The following is an 8,156-nucleotide window of genomic DNA, read 5'->3' on the forward strand; positions in this document are numbered from 1 at the left end:
ACTAGGAGCAATCGATTGGTACTGTTGAAGCAGGATAATCACGTGGCGTAGCCATTTAAGAGAATGGGAGGTGCTAGTGATTTTATGTAGCGAGTGAGTAGTGGAGCAAGAGAGAGCGAGTGGGCGTGTACGTGCATCAGTCAACGTCAGTCAGTCACGGAAGAAGGCTGTGAATGAATGAAAGAAGGAGTCTAACGTAGTACCAAAGTTAGCAGCACGTAGCATAATAATAACTGTACTGTACGGAAGAAGTCGGTAATAAATGCAACAACGTCTCTGTAGAAACGGTCCATAATGGCCCACCGTCAGGCCTGTTCTTGGGGCAGTCGATGCCTACCAGCCGGGCGCGCCAAGGACGTAATGATGATGACATCATCAACGTTGACAATGATGTCATAGCATAGAGTTCACCTGTGAGGTCATCGGCGATGTCAGACATAGCACCGATGATGTCATAGTTCCCTCGAACGTTGTGACATCACCAATGACGTGATGTCATACACCGGAACGAGCGACCATATAAACACAGTGTTCCGTGACGCTACAACACATCCGAGAGATCTGCTTGATTCCTTCGAGATTACATACCCTAATAATGTCAACCATTAGCGAAACCAAACCCGGACCCGAACTGAATCCTAGCCCATCTTGCAACCCGGCCAGGCCCTGGCGACAGACTGTCTTACACCCAGTCATACCAGTGGTATTTCAACCGCGTCCCAGGACCGACCAGTCGGCCCCTATCTCCATCCCCGTGATTCTGACCGATCAGAGCGTGTGAGCCTTCATACACGATCCAGCACACTTCACGAGGCAAGCCCCAAAGCTTTGCCCCCAGCGAGCACACTAGCTTCGCTACAGTCTCAAGGCTAAAGGTGTGTCCCAGTGTGCTGCTGTGTCTCCCGTCTGCGGTATATTATGGGTAGTTGGTCCCGAAGCTAAAACTAAACTACTTCGGGCCCTGGAGGACAGAGGAAACCTCCCCTGTGCTTCTCGACTACGGTCTGGGGGCAGAAGCAGGAAAGATCTTCCAACAGTACCAACCCTGTCATGCTAGCTTGTCGGCAAGGGGGTGCAATAACGCTCCAAGGTTAGGCACATTTTTGGTGAGGGAAAAACTGGCATGGCCATTTTCAAATAGACTACATGCACAACTTCTTTACTTTCCTGAAATTAGTACAGCTTCTTTATTTCCTGTCCTACACTATTGGATGAACTGATTAATCAGGTGTGCCTGATCATTGTTGTGACTGCAGCACACCTGACATTAATCACTTCATCCAATAGTGATGACAGGAAATAAAGAAGCTGTACTAATTTCAGGAAGTAGTGGAGTTGTGCATGTAGCCCATTCCCCCCTCACCATTTTTAACTGCCACCCTCAGTCACTTCATCCTGGAGCCGGGCCTGAGGAAGCGTTATTTAAACCAAGGAATATGAGAAAAAAGAGAGCGAGAGAATATGGGCGAGAAAGAGATGATAGAAAATTAAAGGGAGTGCACATCCAAACACACATCCAAACTGGGCCACACTGGGCCAGGGTGCTGGATCAAAAGGTTAGACAGGGACACGCACATCCAAACTGGGCCAAACTTGGTGTGCGGATCGTTCTTTTTTCACAGAAAATTAAAGGGAGACATTAAGCGGAAAGGGGTAGGATAGAAAGGGAGAGTAACAAAAAATTGGGAGACCCCCCCCCCCCCCCCCCCCCCCCCCGTCTTTATTTTTGTTTTTGCACCAAGTGAAATGTTTTATGGTCCCTCACGATTAGGTCACGGGTGGGCTTGGTTCCAGTCGTCTATAATTATTTTTCAAAATGTCTATGGAGGAAATGAATGGAAAACTCACTTCCGGGGCAAGAGACGTCACGTGACTGTTCGGAGTGTATATTTGACCAATAAGCAGCATTGTTATGTTAATGAATAGCATTATCATAATACAATTAAAAAGGTGGTGATGATGAATAAGGTGTGTGGACCATCGACATATAAAAGATATTTATATATCTCAATGGTGTGGACAAGTGTTGCCTGTTCTGTAGGCCGAGAAGAACTCATGACCAAACATCAGCAATCAACAACTGGTGCGTCACACCAGCCTGCTGAGCGGCAAGCCAACAGTAATAACCAAGATAACACCGGAACTAAGGCGGGGTTGCCTTTAAAATAAAAGCATACAAAAAAAAGAAGCCAACAGGAAGCTCACACTCTACACTGGAGGAAGGCCAACTGATGACAAGGACCGACTGCTTTTCCATATTAGGTGCTCACAAAACATATTACAAAAAGATGTCATGAGCAGAGCACATTCGTCAAATAAATGGGGGTTTTATTTCGAAGGTTACGACCGGAAATAGACGTTTCTTTCTTTTCTTCCTCTGGTGTGTTTTGGTTTTTCCTGGATGAGCTGCAGAGTGCAGACAGAGTACAGAAGCTGTAGTTAAAACAACACGGAGGAGCAGGGCAGCGTCCTTCAGCTGGGTTAACATGAAGAAAGTGACAGTGATCAAACACTAACGCAGGTGAGTGAGGCTACTGCTCCACATCAGAGCCGTTTACAGCCTGTCAGCCACAGTGTTAGCCTGATTATGAAACGGCATCGTCAATAATAAACTCGCACAACTGTGGAGTGGGCGTGGCTTCGAAGGTCTGGAGTCAGGCTGCCAGTGTTGAGAATGGATCAGAACATGCCTTCAATTAGGTTTTGCCAACAGATAATCCATCTTCTTTGTGCCTGAAACGTCAAGTTTGTTGTTTTTTAGTTTGTGTGCTATTATTTTTAACAACACACAACTTGTTATTAGAGCGAGAGACTACATGCGCCTCTTCACTCTCTTCCTGTGAGCCACTCTCTGAACTAGCGTCACACAGTGTAGCATATTGGAAATTGCGGGGCTCGAGCGTTCAAAACGCTGTCCTTCCCGTCTCCGACATCGGATCTGCGATCCGAAGATATAATAACCCCCCTACGGAAGCCAGGCGGGGGGTTTAAAATCATATTCCTGTGTGAAACAACCGTTTAAAGGGGGGCTAACCCGTTTGTTCAACTAGACATCTCACATGCTACGCATGCTCCATTCCTAGGCTCCTAGGCAGCCTCACCCGCAAGCTGTGCGGGCTCACTCTTATGACATCACTGATGATGTCATAACTTCGCATCACTGATGACATCACAATTGCTCTTATGAATCATCACTGATTATGTCACAATGGCTATGACAATGCCTCCTATGACATCATCAGTGGGACACAAATTTAAACAGAGACACATACACATTGCCCACATCCTCCCTTTTATAGCTATATTGTGCATTCCTTTATAACTGGGAACTGGTCATCTCTGACGGTTCAAAGGTCATGAGCTGGGACGGTGATGTCACCAGAGCTGCTATTTCCCATTCCAAACTCGTAGGAGGCTCAACAGCCCCGACCTCAAAATTCCAAGATGGCTGCTCCGCGCAACAACAGTAGCTATAATTGTAGTAAATGCTGTTTATTAGCACTTCTGTCTTGTTTGTGTCTTATTAAATCAGCTGTACACACAACAGACAGCACTGACTAACTTCTATCTGTGTGGACATGTTGCTGCAGTGTTTGTATGTGCAAAATGCCACGAAATGCCTTGTTATCAACTGTCATTGCTAACAATGGCTAGCCTGGCTAGCCACTGGATCTGGCCAGTGAACAGTGAACTTCCCAGCTCCAGTTTTCTGCAAATGGAAAGCTAACAAAACGGATGTGACGTCATTTAGTCTCCACTTCCCAGTTATTTTGCGAAAAAAAGGAACGGGCCAATAGATGCAGGCTCACTGTTGTGAAAGAAGCAGAAGAGCGTTTCCTCTTGTCTCACTATACTCTTTGTCTGCTGTCAGACCGGAAATATTAACCGGAACCGGCGCCATGATGACAGTTCATTTGGACAAGCCAAACAGAAATCACATTCAAAAATGTTTTTCCATTCTTGTTCTAATGAAACCGTATTATTCCTTCATTCATTCATTGTCCTGTGTAAGCAGCAAGAGGTGTTTCTACACCAGTTTTCTTCTCTGGTCTGTTTTTTTTCTATTTACTATTTACTCAAGTGTTGTGAGCAATCTGAACCGGTCAACCGATTTGTTGGGTCTGTTATTGCACTTGCATTTTCTCAGCAACAACCAACGTTTTCTCCTCAGGTATGGGTATAGTCCCCAGCAGATGTGCTGGTGGCAGTGAGGGTGCGGGATTAAAACGCAGTGGGACTGACAGCCAGCCAATCATCGAGCAGGATGAGGGCAGGAGGCGGAGCTCCAGCAGGAGACACAACTCAGGAGAAACACTGGACTGTCCGACCTGCCAGGGCACTGGACGCATACCCAGAGGTAACAGACACACACACACACACACACACACACACACACACACAAAGATCTTAAGAAGTCCCGTTTTCTCTTTCTCATACTCTGAGCCCAAAATCTCCACTTCAGTAGCACTTACATACACCCCCCGAAGGCGGTCGGAGACCCCCAAACACAATACAAAACTAGAACGACCGCAACGCGGACTTATGCCTCCGCCATTAGTTCATTCTGGGGTCCAAATCGCCATTTGAGGCAAATTGGAAGAGATTCCGTCAAGGCGCTCCTGTGATGTTGCGTTACAGAGCTTGGAAATTGGGTGTGTGAGAGGTCACAGTGACCTTGAACTTTGACCACCAAAATGTAATCAGTTCATCCTTGAGTCCAAGTCGGTGTTTGAGACAAGTTTGATTAAATTCCGTCAAGGCATTCCTGAGATATCGCGTTAACAAGCTTGAAAATGGCGTTCGAGAGCTCACCTTGACCTTTGACCACCAAAATCTAATCAGATCATCCTTGAGTCTAAGGCGATGTTTGAGGCAAATTTGATGAAAGTCAGTCAAGGCATTCGTGAGATATCGCGTTAACAAGCTGGAAAATGGCGTTTGAGAGGTCACAGTGACCATGACCTTTGACCTTTGACCAGCAAAATGTAATCAGTTCATCCTTGAGTCCAAGTCGATGTTTGAGACAAGTTTGATTAAATTCCGTCAAGGCATTCCTGAGATATCACGTTAACAAGCTTGAAAATGGCATTCGAGAGGTGACAGTGACCTTGACCTTTGACTTTTGACCACCAAAATGTAATCAGTTCATCCTTGAGTCTAAGTAGATGTTTGAGGCAAATTTGATGAAATTCCGTCAAGGTATTCATGAGATATCGCGTTAACAAGCTTGAAAATGGCATTCGAGAGGTCACAGTGACCTTGACCTTTGACCAGCAAAATGTAATCAGTTCATCCTTGAGTCCAAGTCGATGTTTGAGACAAGTTTGATTAAATTCCGTCAAGGCATTCCTGAGATATCGCGTTAACAAGCTTGAAAATGGCATTCGAGAGGTCACAGTGACCTTGACCTTTGACCTTTGACCACCAAAATCTAATCAGTTCATCCTTGAGTCCAAGTCGATGTTTGAGACAAGTTTGATTAAATTCCGTCAAGGCATTCCTGAGATATCGCGTTAACAAGCTTGAAAATGGCATTCGAGAGGTCACAGTGACCTTGACCTTTGACCTTTGACGACCAAAATCTAATCAAATCATCCTTGAGTCTAAGTCGATGTTTGAGGCAAATTTGATTAAATTCCGTCCAGGCGTTCCTCAGATATCGCGTTAACAAACATCGTACGGACGGACGGACGTACGGCCGTACGGACGGACAACCCGGATCCATAATGCCTCCGGCCTGGCTATCGCCGGCGGAGGCATAAAAATGGTCTTAACTCATTGAGTGCCAGCCACTTTTGGAGAACGGACGCTCCCAGTGCCAGAGTTTCAGAGCGTTTTCAGTGATTTCTCGAGGCCCACAGAATATTGTGTGATATTACTATGTAAACACCGAACACGCACAAAGAACGATGAGACTCTCTTCTATCATCTGCAAAAAAAAGTTTATTGATACCATTTTCCGTTCTTTAGTTATGAGCCGGAGAAGATAGGCTGTTTTGAGCAAAAAGACAGGTTTCAAATTATAAGCTGAGATATTCAGCCTTTTGTGAAATGAAGCATTTCAAGCACATTCACTGACTCTAGCTAATATTTTCTGATGTAGTGACGTGGTGTAGTTGTGTGGTGCCTGCGTGCCCCACCCCCCTCTCCCCCCCTCAGCTGCAAACTCCTCCCCACACTAACACACAGCCTAACACGCACCCAGTCTATTTTCGGAGCGCTCCGTTTGTGTGCGCCGGGCGGCTCCCAGCGCGACAAGGAAATGCCAAACCGGACTGCAGGGAAAGGTTTGGCCCTTCGGCGTCGGGTGCTGCCTTTCTGGCGGGTAATCGTGTGGAGAAACTATATGCAGACAGACAGACAGAGGCAGAGGAGCTCAGTTGTGGGCGCGGATTGACTTATGTTCGCAGCCAACGTCAGCTGCAGACAGAGCAATATATATGGCTCTGGCTGCAGCATGCATCGGTTTCTCTTTGATCACGGCTTTTTCCTGTTGTTTTCCGGACCTTTCTGTAATCTGGAGAGCACTGTCGCCACCTAATGAGTCTGTAAAATAGGTTATACACCTTCAATAGCTCCCATATTTGTACAGGAGATGCCTGAGGCTTTGATCCACGTCCCACCGTCAAAAAACGCAATTGACGAACATACTCGTCCTTGGCACTCTACGTTACTAAACGAAATGACGAACATACTCGTCCATGGCACTCAATGAGTTAATGTAAGTAATCAACTGGGGAAGTTTCATGGTGATATCTATTAGTTAAAACATGTACCCTACTCACCTGTAGTGTCTCACCTTAAAGGTGTTCTTGTTGCAGTCAAGGTAAACAGGTGACTGGTGCGTTGCAGGTCAGGAGAGCAAGCTGGTGGCTGTCATCGCCTGTAACGACCAGAGGCTGAGGCCGCGACACACGTAAGAGAGAGCAGCCACACTCTGTTACACACATCACACTCTGTTACACACATCTATCAGTCCCTCCAGGAAATTGCGATTTTGCGATCGCAATAATTAATGCAAAGTCAACCAAACTCCGCGATATTTGCGGGGGCTTGCAATTTTTCAATATTCCCGCCATTTCGCCGCAAAAAGTTAGTAAAATGCCGCATCTCTACCTGGGTTTGAGATATGTGTGCGCTGTCATCTTGCCTGGTTGCCGTGGGAACGAGGGACAACAATAGGAAATTACGAGAGTATGGGACGTAACGTAACACGTCATCGCATTGCAATGAGGAGGGCAAACCCCTCACATTTGCCAACAAAAATAACTGCAAAACAATGACCAAATGTTTTGCATGAAAGTGGAGGCAAACTATTTTGCACTCCGTGCAATGGAGAAACACAAACGGAAATCGTCACTGGACAGCCACTTTGCTAGCGCGAAGCATTTGAGACCCACACACACACCCACCCCCACACACACACACACACACACACACACACACACACACACACACACACACACACAGATGGTATATTTAGCATAGGGTCTAGTAGTTTGAATATTTAACAAGGAACAGGGATGAGGAGGACAGGGAAGGCATGAAGAGGAAATAAGGATAAGAGGAAAAATATGAAGCACTAAGCAAAAAGTATGAGAAAAGTATGAGAAAAGTGATAATAGCATTATTGAGGATGAGGAAGAAAGGAGAAGAGAAACGATGAAGGGAGGAAAATGTAATAAAAAAATAAAATGGCAATTTTTGCCAGTTCCCGCAATTTTACCGCAAAAAATTACATAAAATGTCGCAAATTGCATCACACATTTTGAGAAAAGCCGCTGCAAAATCAAGCATTTCTGATCGCAATAATCACAAAAAAACTGCGAAATCCTGGAGGGACTGATCTATGGATGGACTTTATTTAAATCTACTAAGGCAGCTGGTGTGCAGGTGAAGGGAAAATGCACCCACCATTCAGGGTGGGCTTTTTGGCTTTACTCTATGGCTATTAACCCATTGATACCTGATGCAGCATTTGTGTGTGTATCCCTTTAAGACCGCGAACCGCGTCACACGGCTTAAAGGGATACACACACAAATGAGGGATATACACGCAAATGCTGCATCGGGTATCAATGGGTTAAACAAATGGCAGAGAACAATAGAGAAGTTCTATTTAAAGGGATAGTTCACATTTTTTAAAGCCTAGCTCT

General features: G+C 45.7%; 1 pseudogene across 1 annotated transcript in view; it reads left to right on the forward strand.

Moving 5' to 3' along the window:
* The first annotated feature begins 2,390 nt into the window (after positions 1 to 2,390).
* Positions 2,391 to 8,156, forward strand: part of LOC310787632 (transmembrane protein 106B-like) — a 16,104-nt pseudogene continuing 10,338 nt past the window's right edge. Inside the window, exons 1-3 of the transcript XR_014554090.1 lie at positions 2,391 to 2,521; positions 4,172 to 4,357; positions 6,853 to 6,916. The product of XR_014554090.1 is annotated as a transmembrane protein 106B-like (transcript). The remainder of the gene's footprint in view (positions 2,522 to 4,171; positions 4,358 to 6,852; positions 6,917 to 8,156) is intronic.

Source organism: Poromitra crassiceps, assembly GCF_964638095.1.
Source record: "Poromitra crassiceps genome assembly, chromosome: 13".
Lineage (NCBI taxonomy): Eukaryota > Metazoa > Chordata > Actinopteri > Beryciformes > Melamphaidae > Poromitra > Poromitra crassiceps.